Genomic DNA, 20,961 nt, shown 5'->3' on the forward strand with positions numbered 1-20,961 from the left:
TGTGAAGGGGAATGGGGGAGTGTCGAGGTGTGAAGGGGAATGGGGAGTGTAGTGGTGTGAAGGGGAATGGGGAGTGTAGCGATGTGAAGGGGAATGGGGGGGAGTGTAGAATGTGAAGGGGAATGGGGAGAGTGTAGGGTGTGAAGGGGATTGGGGGGAGTGTAGAGTGTGAAGGGGAATGGGGGAGTGCAGAGTGTGAAGGGGAATGGGGGAGTGCAGAGTGTGAAGGGGATTGGGGGGCGTGTAGCGGTGTGAAGGGGATTGGGAGGAGTGTAGCGGTGTGAAGGGGAATGTGGAGTGTAGAGGTGTGAAGGGGAATGTGGGAGTGTTGAATGTGAAGGGGAATGTTGGTAGTGTAGAGGTGTGAAGGGGAATGGGGGTAGTGTAGAGTTGTGAGGGGGAATGGGGAGTGTTGAGGTGTGAAGGGGAATGGAAGTGTAGTGGTGTGAAGGAGAATGGGGGGGGAGTGTCGAGTGTGAAGGGGAATGGGGGAGTGTAGAGGTGCGAGGGGGAATGGGGGAGTGTAGCGGTGTGAAGGGGAATGGGAATGGGGAGTGTAGAATGTGAAGGCGGATGGGGGGAGTATAGAAGTGAGAAGGCGAATGGGGGGAATGTAGAGGTGTGAAGGGGATGTGGAGTGTAGAATGTGAAGGGGAATCGGGAAGTGTAGAGTGCGAAGGGGAATGGGGGGAGTGTAGAATGTGAAGGGGAATGGGGAAAGTGTAGAGTGTGAAGGGGAATGGGGGTGTGTAGAGGTGTGAAGGGGAATGGAGAGTGTAGAGTGTGAAGGGGAATGGGGGAGTGTAGAAGTGTGAAGGGGAATGGGAGTGTAGCGGTGCGAAGGGGAATGAGGGGAGTGAAGAGTGTGAAGGGGAATGGGGAGTGTAGAGTGTGAAGGGGAATGGGGGAGTGTCGAGTGTGAAGGGGTTTGGGGGGCGTGTAGCGGTGTGAAGGGGAATGGGGGAGTGTAGAATGTGAAGGGGAATGGGGTGGGGAGTGTAGAGGTGTGATGGTGAATGGGGGAGTGTAGAATGTGAAGGGGAATGGGGCGAGTAGAGTGTGAAAGGGAATGGGGGGAGTGTAGAGTGTGAAGGGGAATGGGGGTGTGGAGCTGTGAAGGGGAATGGAGGGAGTGTAGAGGTGTGAAGGGGAATGGGGAGTGTAGCGATGTGAAGGGGAATGGGGAGTGTAGAGGTGTGAAGGGGAATGGGGGAATGTTGAATGTGAAGGGGAATGTTGGTAGTGTAGAGGTGTGAAGGGGAATGGGGGTAGTGTAGAGTTGTGAGGGGGAATGGGGAGTGTTGAGGTGTGAAGGGGAATGGAAGTGTAGTGGTGTGAAGGAGAATGGGGGGAGTGTCGAGTGTGAAGGGGAATGGGGGAGTGTAGAGGTGCGAGGGGGAATAGGGGAGTGTAGCGGTGTGAAGGGGAATGGGAATGGGGAGTGTAGAATGTGATGGGGGATGGGGGGAGTATAGAAGTGTGAAGGCGAATGGGGGGAATGTAGAGGTGTGAAGGGGATGTGGAGTGTAGAATGTGAAGGGGAATCGGGAAGTGCAGAGGGCGAAGGGGAATGGGGAGAGTGTAGAATGTGAAGGGGAATGGGGAAAGTGTAGAGTGTGAAGGGGAATGGGGGTGTGTAGAGGTGTGAAGGGGAATGGAGAGTGTACAGTGTGAAGGGGAATGGGGGGAGTGAAGAGTGTGAAGGGGAATGGGGAGTGTCGAGGTGTGAAGGGGAATGGGGAGTGTAGTGGTGTGAAGGGGAATGGGGGAGTGTAGAGTGTGAAGGGGAATGGGGGGAGTGTAGCAGTGTGAAGGGGAATGGGGAGTGTAGAGGTGTGAAGGGGAATAGGGAGTGTAGAGGTGTGAAGGGGAATGGGGTGTAGAGTGTGAAGGGGAATGGGGTGTGCAGAGTATGAAGGGGAATGGGGGAGTGTAGAGGTGTGAAGGGTAATGGGGGAGTGCAGAGTGTGAAGGGGAATGGGGAGTGTAGAGTGTGAAGGGGAATGGGGGAGTGTAGAGTGTGAAGGGGAATGGGGATAATGTAGAGTGTGAAGTGGAATGGGGAGAGTGTAGAGTGTGAAGGGGCATGAGGGGAGTGTAGAGTGTGAAGGGGAATGGGGAGAGTGTAGAGTGTGAAGGGGAATGGGGGGAGTGTAGCATTGTGAAGGGGAATGGGGGGAGTGTAGCAGTGTGAAGGGGAATGGGGGGTGGAGAGGTGTGAAGGGGAATGGGGTGTAGAGTGTGAAGGAGAATGGGGTGTGCAGAGTACGAAGGGGAATGGGGGGAGTGTAGAGGTGTGAAGGGTAATGGGGGAGTGTCGAGTGTGAAGGGGAATGGGGAGTGTAGAGGTGTGAAGGGGAATGGTGGGAGTGTAGAGAGTGAAGGGGAATGGGGAGTGTGGAGTGTGAAGGGGAATGGTGGGAGTGTAGAGAGTGAAGGGGATTTGGGAGGTGTAGCAGTGTGAAGGAGAATGGGGGAGTGTAGAGTGTGAAGGGGATTGGGGGGCGTGTAGCGGTGTGAAGGGGAATGGGGGGATTGTCGAGGTGTGAAGGGGAATGGGGGAGTGCAGAGGTGTGAAGGGGAATGGGGGAGTGTGGAATGTGAAAGGGAATGTTCGGAGTGTATAGGTGTGAAGGGGAATGGGGGGAGTGTAGAGGTGTGAAGGGGAATGGGGGGATTGTCGAGGTGTGAAGGGGAATGGGGGAGTGTAGAGGTGTGAAGGGGAATGGGGGAGTGTAGATGTGTGAGGGGGAATGGGGGAGTGGAGCGGTGTGAAGAGGGATGGGAATGGGGATTGTAGAATGTGGAAGAGAATGGGGGGAGTGTAGAGGTGTGAAGGGGAATGGGAACGGGGATTGTAGAATGTGAAGGGGAATGGGGAGAGTGTAGAGCGTAAAGGGGAATGGGGGGAGTGTAGCAGTGTGAAGGGGAATGGGGGAGTGTTGAAAGTGAAGGGGAATGTTGGTAGTGTAGAGGTGTGAAGGGGAATGGGGGGAGTGTAGAGGTGTGAGGGGGATGTGGAGTGTAGAATGTGAAGGGGAATCGGGAAGTGTAGAGTGCGAAGGGGAATGGGGGGAGTGTAGAATGTGAAGGGGAATGGGGAAAGTGTAGAGTGTGAAGGGGAATGGGGGTGTGTAGAGGTGTGAAGGGGAATGGAGAGTGTAGAGTGTGAAGGGGAATGGGGGAGTGTAGAAGTGTGAAGGGGAATGGGAGTGTAGCGGTGCGAAGGGGAATGAGGGGAGTGAAGAGTGTGAAGGGGAATGGGGAGTGTCGAGGTGTGAAGGGGAATGGGGAGTGTAGTGGTGTGAAGGGGAATGGGGGAAGTGTAGAATGAGAAGGGGAATGGGGGGTGTAGAGCTGTGAAGGGGAATGGAGGGAGTGTAGAGGTGTGAAGGGGAATGGGGAGTGTAGCGATGTGAAGGGGAATGGGGGGGGTGGAGTGTAGAATGTGAAGGGGAATGGGGAAAGTGTAGAGTGTGAAGGGGAATGGTGGAGTGCAGAGTGTGAAGGGGATTGGGAGGAGTGTAGCGGTGTGAAGGGGAATGGGGAGTGTCGAGGTGTGAAGGGGAATGGGGGAGTGTTGAAAGTGAAGGGGAATGTTGGTAGTGTAGAGGTGTGAAGGGGAATGGGCGGAGTGTAGAGGTGTGAGGGGGAATGGGTAGTGTTGAGGTGTGAAGGGGAATGGAAGTGTAGTCGTGTGAAGGAGAATGGGGGGAGTGTCGAGTGTGAACGGGAATGGGGGAGTGTAGAGGTGCGAGGGGGAATGGGGGAGTGTAGCGGTGCGAAGGGGAATGGGAATGGCGAGTGTAGAATGTGAAGGGGGATGGGGGGAGTATAAAAGTGTGAAGGGGAATGGGGGGAGTCTAGAGGTGTGAAGGGGAATGTTGATTGTAGAATGTGAAGGGGAATGGGGGGAGTGTAGCAGTGTGAAGGGTAATCTGGAGTGCAGAACGTGAAAGGGAATGGGGGAGGGAGTAGAATGTGAAGGGGAATGGGGGGGCAGTGTAGAGGTCTGATGGGGAATGGGGGAGTGTCGTGGTGAGAAGAGGAATGGGGAGTGTAGAGGTGTGAAGGGGAATGGGAGAGTGTAGAGCTGTGAAGGGGAATGGAGGGAGTGTAGAGGTGTGAAGGGGAATGGGGGAGTGTAGCGGTGTGAAGGGGAATGGGGAGTGTAGAGGTGTGAAGGGGAATGGGGGAGTGTAGAATGTGAAAGGGAAAGTTGGGAGTGTAGAGGTGTGAAGGGGAATGGGGGGAGTGTAGAGGTGTGAGGGGGAATGGGGAGTGTTGAGGTGTGAAGGGGAATGGGGGAGTGTAGATGTGTGAGGGGGAATGGGGGAGTGGAGCGGTGTGAAGAGGAATGGGAATGGGGATTGTAGAATGTGAAGGAGAATGGTGTGAGTGTACAGTGTGAAGGTGAATGGGGGGTGTAGAGCTGTGAAGGGGAATGGAGGGAGTGTAGAGGGGTGAAGGGGATTGGGGGGAGTGTAGAGTGTGAAGGGGAATGGGGTAGTGCAGAGTGTGAAGGGGATTGGGGGGCGTGTAGCGGTGTGAAGGGGATTGGGAGGAGTGTAGCGGTGTGAAGGGGAATGGGGAGTGTAGGGGTGTGAAGGGGTATGGGCGGAGTGTGGAGGTGTGAAGGGGAATGGGGGAGTGCAGAGGTGTGATGGGGAATGGGGAGCGTAGAATGTGAAGGGGAATGGGGAGAATGTAGAGTGTGAAGTGGAATGGGGAGAGTGTAGAGTGTGAAGGGGTAAGAGGGGAGTGTAGAGTGTGAAGGGGAGTGGGGAGAGTGTAAGTGTGAAGGGGAATGGGGGGTGTAGAGCTGTGAAGGGGAATGGAGGGAGTGTAGAGGGGTGAAGGGGATTGGGGGGAGTGTAGAGTGTGAAGGGGAATGGGGTAGTGCAGAGTGTGAAGGGGATTGGGGGGCGTGTAGCGGTGTGAAGGGGATTGGGAGGAGTGTAGCGGTGTGAAGGGGAATGGGGGAGTGTAGCGGTGTGAAGGGGATTGGGGGGCGTGTAGCGGTGTGAAGGGGATTGGGAGGAGTGTAGCGGTGTGAAGGGGAATGTTGGTAGTGTAGAGGTGTGAAGGGGAATGTTGGTAGTGTAGAGGTGTGAGGGGGAATGGGGAGTGTTGAGGTGTGAAGGGGAATGGAAGTGTAGTGGTGTGAAGGAGAATGGGGGGAGTGTCGAGTGTGAAGGGGAATGGGGGAGTGTAGAGGTGCGAGGGGGAATGGGGGAGTGTAGCGGTGCGAAGGGGAATGGGAATGAGGGATGTAGAATGTGAAGGGGGATGGGGGAAGTATAGAAGTGTGAAGGGGAATGGGGGGAGTGTAGAGGTGTGAAGGGGAATGGGGAGTGTAGAGTTTGTGGGGAATGGGGAGTGTAGAGGTGTGAAGGGGAACGGGGAGTGTATATTGTGAAGGGGACTGGGGGAGTGTAGAGCTGTGAAGTGGAATGGGGAGTGTAGAGGTGTGAAGGGGAATGGGGAGTGTATATTGTGAAGGGGACTGGGGGAGTGTAGAGCTGTGAAGTGGAATGGGGAGTGTAGAGGTGTGAAGGGGAATGGGGAGTGTAGAGTGTGAAGGGGAATGGGGGAGTGTAGAGCTGTGAAGTGGAATGGGGAGTGTAGATGTGTGAAGGGGAATGGTGGGAGTGTAGAGAGTGAAGGGGAATGGGGAGAGTGGGGTGTGAAGGGGAATGGGGAGTGTAGTGCTCTGAAGGGGAATGGGGAGTGTAGCGGTGTGAAGGGGAATGGGGAGTGTAGAGGTGTGAAGGGGAATGGGGGAGTGTAGAGGCGTGATGGGAAATGGGCAGTGTAGAATGTGAAGGGGAATGGGGAGAATGTGGAGTGTGAAGTAGAATGGGGAGTGTAGAGGTGTGAAGGGGAATAGGGAGTGTAGAGGTGTGAAGGGGAATGGGGTGTAGAGTGTGAAGGGGAATGGGGTGTGCAGAGTATGAAGGGGAATGGGGGAGTGTAGAGGTGTGAAGGGGTATGGGGGGAGTGTAGCAGTGTGAAGGGGAATGGGGGGAGTGTAGCAGTGTGAAGGGGAATGGGGAGTGTAGAGGTGTGAAGGGGAATAGGGAGTGTAGAGGTGTGAAGGGGAATGGGGTGTAGAGTGTGAAGGGGAATGGGGTGTGCAGAGTATGAAGGGGAATGGGGGAGTGTAGAGGTGTGAAGGGTAATGGGGGAGTGCAGAGTGTGAAGGGGAATGGGGAGTGTAGAGTGTGAAGGGGAATGGGGGAGTGTAGAGTGTGAAGGGGAATGGGGATAATGTAGAGTGTGAAGTGGAATGGGGAGAGTGTAGAGTGTGAAGGGGCATGAGGGGAGTGTAGAGTGTGAAGGGGAATGGGGAGAGTGTAGAGTGTGAAGGGGAATGGGGGGAGTGTAGCATTGTGAAGGGGAATGGGGGGAGTGTAGCAGTGTGAAGGGGAATGGGGGGTGGAGAGGTGTGAAGGGGAATGGGGTGTAGAGTGTGAAGGAGAATGGGGTGTGCAGAGTACGAAGGGGAATGGGGGGAGTGTAGAGGTGTGAAGGGTAATGGGGGAGTGTCGAGTGTGAAGGGGAATGGGGAGTGTAGAGGTGTGAAGGGGAATGGTGGGAGTGTAGAGAGTGAAGGGGAATGGGGAGTGTGGAGTGTGAAGGGGAATGGGGAGTGTAGTGCTGTGAAGGGGAATGGGGAGTGTAGCGGTGTGAAGGGGATAGGGGAGTGTAGAGGTGTGAAGGGGTATGGGCGGAATGTGGAGGTGTGAAGGGGAATGAGGGAGTGTAGAGGTGTGATGGGGAATGGGGAGTGTAGAATGTGAAGGGGAATGGGGAGAATGTAGTGTGTGAAGTGGAATGGGGAGAGTGTAGAGTGTGAAGGGGTATGGGGGGAGTGTAGAGTGTGAAGGGGAATGGGGAGAGTGTAAGTGTGAAGGGGAATGGGGGGAGTGCAGCAGTGTGAAGGGGAATTGGGAGGTGTAGCAGTGTGAAGGGGAATGGGGGAGTGTAGAGTGTGAAGTGGATTGGGGGGCGTGTAGCGGTGTGAAGGGGATTGGGAGGAGTGTAGTGGTGTGAAGGGGAATTGGGAGTGTAGAGGTGTGAAGGGGAATGGGGGAGTGTGGAATGTGAAAGGGAATGTTCGGAGTGTAGAGGTGTGAAGGGGAATGGGGGGAGTGTAGAGGTGTGAAGGGGAATGGGGGGATTGTCGAGGTGTGAAGGGGAATGGGGGAGTGTAGAGGTGTGAAGGGGAATGGGGGAGTGTAGATGTGTGAGGGGGAATGGGGGAGTGGAGCGGTGTGAAGAGGAATGGGAATGGGGATTGTAGAATGTGGAAGAGAATGGGGGGAGTGTAGAGGTGTGAAGGGGAATGGGAACGGGGATTGTAGAATGTGAAGGGGAATGGGGAGAGTGTAGAGTGTAAAGGGGAATGGGGGGAGTGTAGCAGTGTGAAGGGGAATGGGGGGAGTGTAGCAGTGTGAAGGGGAATGGGGAGTGTAGAGGTGTGAAGGGGAATGGGGTGTGCAGAGTATGAAGGGGAATGGGGGGGAGTGTAGAGGTGTGAAGGGTAATGGGGGAGTGTAGAGTGTGAAGGGGAATGGGGAGTGTAGAGGTGTCAAGGGGAATGGTGGGAGTGTAGAGAGTGAAGGGGAATGGGGAGTGTGGAGTGTGAAGGGGAATGGGGAGTGTAGTGCTCTGAAGGGGAATGCGGAGTGCAGCGGTGTGAAGGGGAATGGGGAGTGTAGGGGTGTGAAGGGGTATGGGCGGAGTGTGGAGGTGTGAAGGGGAATGGGGGAGTGCAGAGGTGTGATGGGGAATGGGGAGCGTAGAATGTGAAGGGGAATGGGGAGAATGTAGAGTGTGAAGTGGAATGGGGAGAGTGTAGAGTGTGAAGGGGTAAGAGGGGAGTGTAGAGTGTGAAGGGGAGTGGGGAGAGTGTAAGTGTGAAGGGGAATGGGGGGAGTGTAGAGTGTGAAGGTGTATGGGGGGAGTGTAGAGTGTGAAGGTGAATGGGGAGAGTGTAAGTGTGAAGGGGAATGGGGGGAGTGTAGAGTGTGAAGGGGTATGGGGGGAGTGTAGAGTGTGAAGGTGAATGGGGAGAGTGTAAGTGTGAAGGGGTAAGAGGGGAGTGTAGAGTGTGAAGGGGAATGGGGAGAGTGTAAGTGTGAAGGGGAATGGGGGGAGTGTAGAGTGTGAAGGGGTATGGGGTGAGTGTAGAGTGTGAAGGTGAATGGGGAGAGTGTAAGTGTGAAGGGGAATGGGGGGAGTGTAGCAGTGTGAAGGGGAATGGGCGGCGTGTAGCGGTGTGAAGGGGATTGGGAGGAGTGTAGCGGTGTGAAGGGGAATGGGGAGTGTAGAGGTGTGAAGGGGAATGGGGGAGTGTGGAATGTGAAAGGGAATATTGGGAGTGCAGAGGTGTGAAGGGGAATGGGGGGAGTGTAGAGGTGTGAAGGGGAATGGGGGGAGTGTCGAGGTGTGAAGGGGAATGGGGGAGTGTCGAGGTGTGAAGGGGAATGGCGGAATGTAGATGTTTGATGGGGAATGGGGGAGTGGAGCGGTGTGAAGGGGAATGGGAACGGGGATAGTAGAATGTGAAGGAGAATGGGAGAGTGTAGAGGTGTGAAGGGGAATGGGGGGAGTGTAGAGGTGTGAAGGGGAATGGGGAGTGTAGAGTTTGATGGGGAATGGGGAGTGTAGAGGTGTGAAGGGGAACGGGGAGTGTATATTGTGAAGGGGACTGGGGGAGTGTAGAGCTGTGAAGTGGAATGGGGAGTGTAGAGGTGTGAAGGGGAATGGTGGGAGTGTCGAGAGTGAAGGGGAATGGGGAGTGTGGAGTGTGAAGTGGAATGGGGAGTGTAGTGCTCTGAAGGGGAATGGTGAGTGTCGCGGTGTGAAGGGGAATGGGGAGTGTCGAGGTGTGAAGGGGTATGGGCGGAGTGTGGAGGTGTGAAGGGGAATGGGGGAGTGTAGAGGTGTGATGGGGAATGGGGAGTGTAGTATGTGAAGGGGAATGGGGAGAATGTAGAGTGTGAAGTGGAATGGGGAGAGTGTAGAGTGTGAAGGGGTATGAGGGGAGTGTAGAGTGTGAAGGGGAATGGGGGGAGTGTAGCAGTGTGAAAGGGAATGGGGGGAGTGTAGCAGTGTGAAGGGGAATGGGGGGAGTGTAGCAGTGTGAAGGGGAATGGGGAGTGTAGAGGTGTGAAGGGGAATAGGGAGTGTAGAGGTGTGAAGGGGAATGGGGTGGAGAGTGTGAAGGGGAATGGGGTGTGCAGAGTATGAAGGGGAATGGGGGGAGTGTAGAGTGTGAAGGGGAATGGGGAGTGTAGAGCTGTGAAGGGGAATGGCGGATTGTAGAGCTGTGAAGGGGAATGGGGGAGTGTAGAGGTGTGATGGGGACTGGGGAGTGTTGTATGTGAAGGGGAATGGGGAGAATGTAGAGTGTGAAGTGGAATGGGGAGAGTGTAGAGTGTGAAGGGGTATGAGGGGAGTGTAGAGTGTGAAGGGGAATGGGGAGAGTGTAGAGTGTGAAGGGGAATGGTGGAGTGTAGCAGTGTGAAGGGGAATGGGGGAGTGTAGCAGTGTGAAGGGGAATGGGGGGTGGAGAGGTGTGAAGGGGAATGGGGTGTAGAGTGTGAAGGGGAATGGGGAGTGTAGAGGTGTCAAGGGGAATGGTGGGAGTGTAGAGAGTGAAGGGGAATGGGGAGTGTGGAGTGTGAAGGGGAATGGGGAGTGTAGTGCTCTGAAGGGGAATGCGGAGTGTAGCGGTGTGAAGGGGAATGGGGAGTGTAGGGGTGTGAAGGGGTATGGGCGGAGTGTGGAGGTGTGAAGGGGAATGGGGGAGTGCAGAGGTGTGATGGGGAATGGGGAGCGTAGAATGTGAAGGGGAATGGGGAGAATGTAGAGTGTGAAGTGGAATGGGGAGAGTGTAGAGTGTGAAGGGGTAAGAGGGGAGTGTAGAGTGTGAAGGGGAGTGGGGAGAGTGTAAGTGTGAAGGGGAATGGGGGAGTGTAGACTGTGAAGGTGTATGGGGGGAGTGTAGAGTGTGAAGGTGAATGGGGAGAGTGTAAGTGTGAAGGGGAATGGGGGGAGTGTAGAGTGTGAAGGGGTATGGGGGGAGTGTAGAGTGTGAAGGTGAATGGGGAGAGTGTAAGTGTGAAGGGGTAAGAGGGGAGTGTAGAGTGTGAAGGGGAATGGGGAGAGTGTAAGTGTGAAGGGGAATGGGGGGAGTGTAGAGTGTGAAGGGGTATGGGGTGAGTGTAGAGTGTGAAGGTGAATGGGGAGAGTGTAAGTGTGAAGGGGAATGGGGGGAGTGTAGCAGTGTGAAGGGGAATGGGCGGCGTGTAGCGGTGTGAAGGGGATTGGGAGGAGTGTAGCGGTGTGAAGGGGAATGGGGAGTGTAGAGGTGTGAAGGGGAATGGGGGAGTGTGGAATGTGAAAGGGAATGTTGGGAGTGTAGAGGTGTGAAGGGGAATGGGGAGTGTAGAGGTGTGAAGGGGAATGGGGGAGTGTGGAATGTGAAAGGGAATATTGGGAGTGCAGAGGTGTGAAGGGGAATGGGGGGAGTGTAGAGGTGTGAAGGGGAATGGGGGGAGTGTCGAGGTGTGAAGGGGAATGGGGGAGTGTCGAGGTGTGAAGGGGAATGGCGGAATGTAGATGTTTGATGGGGAATGGGGGAGTGGAGCGGTGTGAAGGGGAATGGGAACGGGGATAGTAGAATGTGAAGGAGAATGGGAGAGTGTAGAGGTGTGAAGGGGAATGGGGGGAGTGTAGAGGTGTGAAGGGGAATGGGGAGTGTAGAGTTTGATGGGGAATGGGGAGTGTAGAGGTGTGAAGGGGAACGGGGAGTGTATATTGTGAAGGGGACTGGGGGAGTGTAGAGCTGTGAAGTGGAATGGGGAGTGTAGAGGTGTGAAGGGGAATGGTGGGAGTGTCGAGAGTGAAGGGGAATGGGGAGTGTGGAGTGTGAAGTGGAATGGGGAGTGTAGTGCTCTGAAGGGGAATGGTGAGTGTAGCGGTGTGAAGGGGAATGGGGAGTGTCGAGGTGTGAAGGGGTATGGGCGGAGTGTGGAGGTGTGAAGGGGAATGGGGGAGTGTAGAGGTGTGACGGGGAATGGGGAGTGTAGTATGTGAAGGGGAATGGGGAGAATGTAGAGTGTGAAGTGGAATGGGGAGAGTGTAGAGTGTGAAGGGGTATGAGGGGAGTGTAGAGTGTGAAGGGGAATGGGGGGAGTGGAGCAGTGTGAAAGGGAATGGGGGGAGTGTAGCAGTGTGAAGGGGAATGGGGGGAGTGTAGCAGTGTGAAGGGGAATGGGGAGTGTAGAGGTGTGAAGGGGAATAGGGAGTGTAGAGGTGTGAAGGGGAATGGGGTGTAGAGTGTGAAGGGGAATGGGGTGTGCAGAGTATGAAGGGGAATGGGGGGAGTGTAGAGTGTGAAGGGGAATGGGGAGTGTAGAGCTGTGAAGGGGAATGGCGGATTGTAGAGCTGTGAAGGGGAATGGGGGAGTGTAGAGGTGTGATGGGGACTGGGGAGTGTTGTATGTGAAGGGGAATGGGGAGAATGTAGAGTGTGAAGTGGAATGGGGAGAGTGTAGAGTGTGAAGGGGTATGAGGGGAGTGTAGAGTGTGAAGGGGAATGGGGAGAGTGTAGAGTGTGAAGGGGAATGGTGGAGTGTAGCAGTGTGAAGGGGAATGGGGGAGTGTAGCAGTGTGAAGGGGAATGGGGGGTGGAGAGGTGTGAAGGGGAATGGGGTGTAGAGTGTGAAGGGGAATGGGGTGTGCAGAGTACGAAGGGGAATGGGGGGAGTGTAGAGGTGTGAAGGGTAATGGGGGAGTGTAGAGTGTGAAGGGGAATGGGGAGTGTAGAGGTGTGAAGGGGAATGGTGGGAGTGTAGAAAGTGAAGGGGAATGGGGAGTGTGGAGTGTGAAGTGGAATGGGGAGTGTAGTGCTCTGAAGGGGAATGGGGAGTGTAGCGGTGTGAAGGGGATAGGGGAGTGGAGAGGTGTGAAGGGGTATGGGCGGAGTGTGGAGTGTGAAGTGGAATGGGGAGAGTGTAGAGTGTGAAGGGGTATGGGGGGAGTGTAGAGTGTGAAGTGGAATGGGGAGAGTGTAGAATGTGAAGTGGAATGGGGAGAATGTAGAGTGTGAAGTGGAATGGGGAGAGTGTAGAGTGTGAAGGGGTATGGGGGGAGTGCAGAGTGTGAAGGGGAATGGGGAGAGTGTAGAGTGTAAAGGGGAATGGGGGGAGTGTAGCAGTGTGAAGGGGAATGGGGGTAGTGTAGCAGTGTGAAGGGGAATGGGGAGTGTAGAGGTGTGAAGGGGAATGGGGAATGTAGAGGTGTGAAGGGGAATGGGGTGCAGAGTGTGAAGGGGAACGGGGGAGTGTAGAGTGTGAAGGGGATTGGCGGGCATGTAGCGGTGTGAAGGGGATTGGGAGGAGTGTAGCGGTGTGAAGGGGAATGGGGAGTGTAGAGGTGTGAAGGGGAATGGGGGGATTGTCGAGGTGTGAAGGGGAATGGGGGAGTGTAGAGGTGTGAAGGCGAATGGGGGAGTGTAGATGTGTGAGGGGGAATGGGGGAACGGAGCGGTGTGAAGAGGAATGGGAATGGTGATTGTAGAATGTGAAGGAGAATGGGGGGAGTGTAGAGGTGTGATGGGAAATGGGGAGTGTCGAATGTGAAGTGGAATGGGGAGAATGTAGAGTGTGAAGTGGAATGGGGAGAGTGTAGAGTGTGAAGGGGTATGGGGGGAGTGCAGAGTGTGAAGGGGAATGGGGAGAGTGTAGAGTGTAAAGGGGAATGGGGGGAGTGTAGCAGTGAGAAGGGGAATGGGGGGAGTGTAGCAGTGTGAAGGGGAATGGGGAGTGTAGAGGCGTGAAGGGGAATGGGGTGTAGAGTGTGAAGGGGAATGGGGTGTGCAGAGTATGAAGGGGAATGGGGGGGAGTGTAGAGGTGTGAAGGGTAATGGGGGAGTGTAGAGTGTGAAGGGGAATGGGGAGTGTAGAGGTGTCAAGGGGAATGGTGAGAGTGTAGAGAGTGAAGGGGAATGGGAAGTGTGGAGTGTGAAGGGGAATGGGGAGTGTAGTGCTCTGAAGGGGAATGGGGAGTGTAGCGGTGTGAAGGAGATAGGGGAGTGTAGAGGTGTGAAGGGGTATGGGCGGAGTGTGGAGGTGTGAAGGGGAATGGGGGAGTGCAGAGGTGTGATGGGGAATGGGGAGTGTAGAATGTGAAGGGGAATGGGGAGAATGTAGAGTGTGAAGTGGAATGGGGAGAGTGTAGAGTGTGAAGGGGTATGAGGGGAGTGTAGAGTGTGAAGGTGAATGGGGAGAGTGTAAGTGTGAAGGGGAATGGGGGGAGTGTAGCAGTGTGAAGGGGAATGGGCGGCGTGTAGCGGTGTGAAGGGGATTGGGAGAATGTGTAGCGGAGTGAAGGGGACTGGGGAGTGTAGAGGTGTGAAGGGGAATGGGGGAGTGTGGAATGTGAAAGGGAATGTTGGGAGTGTGGAGGTGTGAAGGGGAATGGGGAGTGTAGAGGTGTGAAGGGGAATGGGGGAGTGTGGAATGTGAAAGGGAATGTTGGGAGTGTAGAGGTGTGAAGGGGAATGGGGGGAGTGTAGAGGTCTGAAGGGGAATGGGGGGAGTGTCGAGGTGTGAAGGGGAATGGGGGAGTGTCGAGGTGTGAAGGGGAATGGCGGAATGTAGATGTTTGATGGGGAATGGGGGAGTGGAGCGGTGTGAAGGGGAATGGGAACGGGGATTGTAGAATGTGAAGGAGAATGGGGGAGTGTAGAGGTGTGAAGGGGAATGGGGGGAGTGTAGAGGTGTGAAGGGGAATGGGGAGTGTAGAGTTTGATGGGGAATGGGGAGTGTAGAGGGGTGAAGGGGAACGGGGAGTGTATATTGTGAAGGGGACTGGGGGAGTGTAGAGCTGTGAAGTGGAATGGGGAGTGTAGAGGTGTGAAGGGGAATGGTGGGAGTGTCGAGAGTGAAGGGGAATGGGGAGTGTGGAGTGTGAAGGGGAATGGGGAGTGTAGTGCTCTGAAGGGGAATGGTGAGTGTAGCGGTGTGAAGGGGAATGGGGAGTGTAGAGGTGTGAAGGGGTATGGGCGGAGTGTGGAGGTGTGAAGGGGAATGGGGGAGTGTAGAGGTGTGATGGGGAATGGGGAGTGTAGTATGTGAAGGGGAATGGGGAGAATGTAGAGTGTGAAGTGGAATTGGGAGAGTGTAGAGTGTGAAGGGGTATGAGGGGAGTGTAGAGTGTGAAGGGGAATGGGGGGAGTGTAGCAGTGTGAAAGGGAATGGGGGGAGTGTAGCAGTGTGAAAGGGAATGGGGGGAGTGTAGCAGTGTGAAGGGGAATGGGGGGAGTGTAGCAGTGTGAAGGGGAATGGGGAGTGTAGAGGTGTGAAGGGGAATAGGGAGTGTAGAGGTGTGAAGGGGAATGGGGTGTAGAGTGTGAAGGGGAATGGGGTGTGCAGAGTATGAAGGGGAATGGGGAGAGTGTAGAGTGTGAAGGGGAATGGGGGAGTGTAGCAGTGTGAAGGGGAATGGGGGAGTGTAGCAGTGTGAAGGGGAATGGGGGGTGGAGAGGTGTGAAGGGGAATGGGGTGTAGAGTGTGAAGGGGAATGGGGTGTGCAGAGTACGAAGGGGAATGGGAGGAGTGTAGAGGTGTGAAGGGTAATGGGGGAGTGTAGAGTGTGAAGGGGAATGGGGAGTGTAGAGGTGAGAAGGGGAATGGTGGGAGTGTAGAAAGTGAAGGGGAATGGGGAGTGTGGAGTGTGAAGTGGAATGGGGAGTGTAGTGCTCTGAAGGGGAATGGGGAGTGTAGTGGTGTGAAGGGGATAGGGGAGTGGAGAGGTGTGAAGGGGTATGGGCGGAGTGTGGAGGTGTGAAGGGGAATGAGGGAGGGTAGAGGTGTGATGGGGACTGGGGAGTGTTGTATGTGAAGGGGAATGGGGAGAATGTAGAGTGTGAAGGGGTATGAGGGGAGTGTAGAGTGTGAAGGGGAATGGGGAGAGTGTAGAGTGTGAAGGGGAATGGGGGAGTGTAGCAGTGTGAAGGGGAATGGGGGGAGTGTCGCAGTGTGAAGGGGAATGGGGGGTGGAGAGGTGTGAAGGGGAATGGGGTGTAGAGTGTGAAGGGGAATGGGGTGTGCAGAGTACGAAGGAGAATGGGGGGAGTGTAGAGGTGTGAAGGGTAATGGGGGAGTGTAGAGTGTGAAGGGGAATGGGGAGTGTAGAGGTGTGAAGGGGAATGGTGGGAGTGTAGAAAGTGAAGGGGAATGGGGAGTGTGGAGTGTGAAGGGGAATGGGGAGTGTAGTGCTCTGAAGGGGAATGGGGAGTGTAGCGGTGTGAAGGGGATAGGGGAGTGGAGAGGTGTGAAGGGGTATGGGCGGAGTGTGGAGGTGTGAAGGGGAATGAGGGAGGGTAGAGGTGTGATGGGGAATGGGGAGTGTAGAATGTGAAGGGGAATGGGGAGAATGTAGTGTGTGAAGTGGAATGGGGAGAATGTAGAGTGTGAAGGGGTATGAGGGGAGTGTAGAGTGTGAAGGGGAATGGGGAGTGTGTAAGTGTGAAGGGGAATGGGGGGAGTGTAGCAGTGTGAAGGGGAATTGGGAGGTGTAGCAGTGTGAAGGGGAATGGGGAGTGTAGAGCTGTGAAGGGGAATAGGGAGTGTAGAGGTGTGAAGGGGAATGGGGTGCAGAGTGTGAAGGGGAATGGGGGAGTGTAGAGTGTGAAGGGGATTGGCGGGCGTGTAGCGGTGTGAAGGGGATTGGGAGGAGTGTAGCGGTGTGAAGGGGAATGGGGAGTGTAGAGGTGTGAAGGGGAATGGGGGGGGAGTGTAGAGGTGTGAAGGGGAATGGGGGGATTGTCGAGGTGTGAAGGGGAATGGGGGAGTGTAGAGGTGTGAAGGCGAATGGGGGAGTGTAGATGTGTGAGGGGGAATGGGGGAGTAGAGCGGTGTGAAGAGGAATGGGAATGGGGATTGTAGAATGTGAAGGAGAATGGGGGGAGTGTAGAGGTGTGATGGGAAATGGGGAGTGTAGAATGTGAAGTGGAATGGGGAGAATGTAGAGTGTGAAATGGAATGGGGAGAGTGTAGAGTGTGAAGGGGTATGGGGGGAGTGCAGAGTGTGAAGGGGAATGGGGAGAGTCTAGAGTGTAAAGGGGAATGGGGGGAGTGTAGCAGTGTGAAGGGGAATGTGGGGAGTGTAGCAGTGTGAAGGGGAATGGGGAGTGTAGAGGTGTGAAGGGGAATGGGGTGTAGAGTGTGAAGGGGAATGGGGTGTGCAGAGTATGAAGGGGAATGGGGGGGGGGGAGTGTAGAGGTGTGAAGGGTAATGGGGGAGTGTAGAGTGTGAAGGGGAATGGGGAGTGTAGAGGTGTCAAGGGGAATGGTGGGAGTGTAGAGAGTGAAGGGGAATGGGGAGTGTGGAGTGTGAAGGGGAATGGGGAGTGTAGTGCTCTGAAGGGGAATGGGGAGTGTAGCGGTGTGAAGGGGATAGGGGAGTGTAGAGGTGTGAAGGGGTATGGGCGGAGTGTGGAGGTGTGAAGGGGAATGGGGGAGTGCAGAGGTGTGATAGGGAATGGGGAGTGTAGAATGTGAAGGGGAATGGGGAGAATGTAGAGTGTGAAGTGGAATGGGGAGAGTGTAGAGTGTGAAGGGGTATGAGGGGAGTGTAGAGTGTGAAGGTGAATGGGGAGAGTGTAAGTGTGAAGGGGAATGGGGGGAGTGTAGCAGTGTGAAGGGGAATGGGCGGCGTGTAGCGGTGTGAAGGGGATTGGGAGGAGTGTAGCGGTGTGAAGGGGAATGGGGAGTGTAGAGGTGTGAAGGGGAATGGGGGAGTGTGGAATGTGAAGGGGATTGGCGGGCGTGTAGCGGTGTGAAGGGGATTGGGAGGAGTGTAGCGGTGTGAAGGGGAATGGGGAGTGTAGAGGTGTGAAGGGGAATGGGGGGGGAGTGTAGAGGTGTGAAGGGGAATGGGGGGATTGTCGAGGTGTGAAGGGGAATGGGGGAGTGTAGAGGTGTGAAGGCGAATGGGGGAGTGTAGATGTGTGAGGGGGAATGGGGGAGTAGAGCGTTGTGAAGAGGAATGGGAATGGGGATTGTAGAATGTGAAGGAGAATGGGGGGAGTGTAGAGGTGTGATGGGAAATGGGGAGTGTAGAATGTGAAGTGGAATGGGGAGAATGTAGAGTGTGAAATGGAATGGGGAGAGTGTAGAGTGTGAAGGGGTATGGGGGGAGTGCAGAGTGTGAAGGGGAATGGGGAGAGTCTAGAGTGTAAAGGGGAATGGGGGGAGTGTAGCAGTGTGAAGGGGAATGTGGGGAGTGTAGCAGTGTGAAGGGGAATGGGGAGTGTAGAGGTGTGAAGGGGAATGGGGTGTAGAGTGTGAAGGGGAATGGGGTGTGCAGAGTATGAAGGGGAATGGGGGGGGGGGAGTGTAGAGGTGTGAAGGGTAATGGGGGAGTGTAGAGTGTGAAGGGGAATGGGGAGTGTAGAGGTGTCAAGGGGAATGGTGGGAGTGTAGAGAGTGAAGGGGAATGGGGAGTGTGGAGTGTGAAGGGGAATGGGGAGTGTAGTGCTCTGAAGGGGAATGGGGAGTGTAGCGGTGTGAAGGGGATAGGGGAGTGTAGAGGTGTGAAGGGGTATGGGCGGAGTGTGGAGGTGTGAAGGGGAATGGGGGAGTGCAGAGGTGTGATGGGGAATGGGGAGTGTAGAATGTGAAGGGGAATGGGGAGAATGTAGAGTGTGAAGTGGAATGGGGAGAGTGTAGAGTGTGAAGGGGTATGAGGGGAGTGTAGAGTGTGAAGGTGAATGGGGAGAGTGTAAGTGTGAAGGGGAATGGGGGGAGTGTAGCAGTGTGAAGGGGAATGGGCGGCGTGTAGCGGTGTGAAGGGGATTGGGAGGAGTGTAGCGGTGTGAAGGGGAATGGGGAGTGTAGAGGTGTGAAGGGGAATGAGGGAGTGTGGAATGTGAAAGGGAATGTTGGGAGTGTGGAGGTGTGAAGGGGAATGGGGAGTGTAGAGGTGTGAAGGGGAATGGGGGAGTGTGGAATGTGAAAGGGAATGCTGGGAGTGTAGAGGTGTGAAGGGGAATGGGGGGAGTGTAGAGGTGTGAAGGGGAATGGGGGGAGTGTCGAGGTGTGAAGGGGAATGGGGGAGTGTCGAGGTGTGAAGGGGAATGGCGGAATGTAGATGTTTGATGGGGAATGGGGGAGTGGAGCGGTGTGAAGGGGAATGGGAACGGGGATTGTAGAATGTGAAGGAGAATGGGGGAGTGTAGAGGTGTGAAGGGGAATGGGGGGGGAGTGTAGAGGTGTGAAGTGGAATGGGGAGTGTAGAGTTTGATGGGGAATGGGGAGTGTAGAGGTGTGAAGGGGAACGGGGAGTGTATATTGTGAAGGGGACTGGGGGAGTGTAGAGCTGTGAAGTGGAATGGGGAGTGTAGAGGTGTGAAGGGGAATGGTGGGAGTGTCGAGAGTGAAGGGGAATGGGGAGTGTGGAGTGTGAAGGGGAATGGGGAGTGTAGTGCTCTGAAGGGGAATGGTGAGTGTAGCGGTGTGAAGGGGAATGGGGAGTGTAGAGGTGTGAAGGGGTATGGGCGGAGTGTGGAGGTGTGAAGGGGAATGGAGGAGTGTAGAGGTGTGATGGGGAATGGGGAGTGTAGTATGTGAAGGGGAATGGGGAGAATGTAGAGTGTGAAGTGGAATGGGGAGAGTGTAGAGTGTGAAGGGGTATGAGGGGAGTGTAGAGTGTGAAGGGGAATGGGGGGAGTGTAGCAGTGTGAAAGGGAATGGGGGGAGTGTAGCAGTGTGAAGGGGAATGGGGGGAGTGTAGCAGTGTGAAGGGAAATGGGGAGTGTTGAGGTGTGAAGGGGAATAGGGAGTGTAGAGGTGTGAAGGGGAATGGGGTGTAGAGTGTGAAGCGGAATGGGGTGTGCAGAGTATGAAGGGGAATGGGGGGAGTGGAGAGGTGTGAAGGGGAATGGGGAGAGTGTAGAGTGTGAAGGGGAATGGGGGGAGTGTAGCAGTGTGAAGGGGAATGGGGGAGTGTAGCAGTGTGAAGGGGAATGGGGGGTGGAGAGGTGTGAAGGGGAATGGGGTGTGCAGAGTACGAAGGGGAATGGGGGGAGTGTAGAGGTGTGAAGGGTAATGGGGGAGTGTAGAGTGTGAAGGGGAATGGGGAGTGTCGAGGTGTGAAGGGGAATGGTGGGAGTGTAGAACGTGAAGGGGAATGGGGAGTGTGGAGTGTAAAGGTGAATGGGGAGTGCAGTGCTCTGAAGGGGAATGGGGAGTGTAGCGGTGTGAAGGGGATAGGGAAGTGGAGAGGTGTGAAGGGGTATGGGCGGAGTGTGGAGGTGTGAAGGGGAATGAGGGAGGGTAGAGGTGTGATGGGGACTGGGGAGTGTTGTATGTGAAGGGGAATGGGGAGAATGTAGAGTGTGAAGTGGAATGGGGAGAGTGTAGAGTGTGAAGGGGTATGAGGGGAGTGTAGAGTGTGAAGGGGAATGGGGAGAGTGTAGAGTGTGAAGGGGAATGGGGGGAGTGTAGCAGTGTGAAGGGGAATGGGGGGAGTGTAGCAGTGTGAAGGGGAATGGGGGGTGGAGAGGTGTGAAGGGGAATGGGGTGTAGAGTGTGAAGGGGAATGGGGTGTGCAGAGTACGAAGGGGAATGGGGGGAGTGTAGAGGTGTGAAGGGTAATGGGGGAGTGTGGAGTGTGAAGGGGAATGGGGAGTGTAGTGCTCTGAAGGGGAATGGGGAGTGTAGCGGTGTGAAGGGGATAGGGGAGTGGAGAGGTGTGAAGGGGTATGGGCGGAGTGTGGAGGTGTGAAGGGGAATGGGGAGTGTAGAATGTGAAGGGGAATGGGGAGAATGTAGTGTGTGAAGTGGAATGGGGAGAGTGTAGAGTGTGAAGGGGTGTGGGGGGAGTGTAGAGTGTGAAGGGGAATGGGGAGAGTGTAAGTGTGAAGGGGAATGGGGGGGAGTGTAGCAGTGTGAAGGGGAATTGGGAGGTGTAGCAGTGTGAAGGGGAATGAGGAGTGTAGAGCTGTGAAGGGGAATAGGGAGTGTAGAGGTGTGAAGGGGAATGGGGTGCAGAGTGTGAAGGGGAATGGGGGAGTGTAGAGTGTGAAGGGGATTGGCGGGCGTGTAGCGGTGTGAAGGGGATTGGGAGGTGTGTAGCGGTGTGAAGGGGAATGGGGAGTGTACAGGTGTGAAGGGGAATGGTGGGGGAGTGTAGAGGTGTGAAAGGGAATGGGGGGATTGTCGAGGTGTGAAGGGGAATGGGGGAGTGTAGAGGTGTGAAGGCGAATGGGGGAGTGTAGATGTGTGAGGGGGAATGGGGGAGTTCAGCGGTGTGAAGAGGAATGGGAATGGGGATTGTAGAATGTGAAGGAGAATGGGGGGAGTGTAGAGGTGTGAAGGGGAATGGGGGGAGTGTAGAGGTGCGAAGGGGAATGGGGAGTGTAGTGCTCTGAAGGGGAATGGGGAGTGTAGCGGTGTGAAGGGGATAGGGGAGTGTAGAGGTGTGAAGGGGTATGGGCGGAGTGTGGAGGTGTGAAGGGGAATGAGGGAGGTTAGAGGTGTGATGGGGAATGGGGAGTGTAGAATGTGAAGGGGAATGGGGAGAATGTAGTGTGTGAAGTGGAATGGGGAGAGTGTCGAGTGTGAAGGGGTATGGGGGGAGTGTAGAGTGTGAAGGGGAATGGGGAGAGTGTAAGTGTGAAGGGGAATGGGGGGAGTGTAGCAGTGTGAAGGGGAATTGGGAGGTGTAGCAGTGTGAAGGGGAATGGGGAGTGTAGAGCTGAAAAGGGGAATAGGGAGTGTAGAGGTGTGAAGGGGAATGGGGTGTAGAGTGTGAAGGGGAATGGGGGAGTGTAGAGGTGTGAAGGGGAATGGGGAGTGTAGCGATGAGAAGGGGAATGGGGGGCGGTGGGGGTGTAGAACGTGAAGAGGAATGGGGAGAGTGTAGGGTGTGAAGGGGCTT

This window comes from Scyliorhinus torazame, chromosome 2 (genome assembly GCF_047496885.1).
Source record: "Scyliorhinus torazame isolate Kashiwa2021f chromosome 2, sScyTor2.1, whole genome shotgun sequence".
NCBI lineage: Eukaryota > Metazoa > Chordata > Chondrichthyes > Carcharhiniformes > Scyliorhinidae > Scyliorhinus > Scyliorhinus torazame.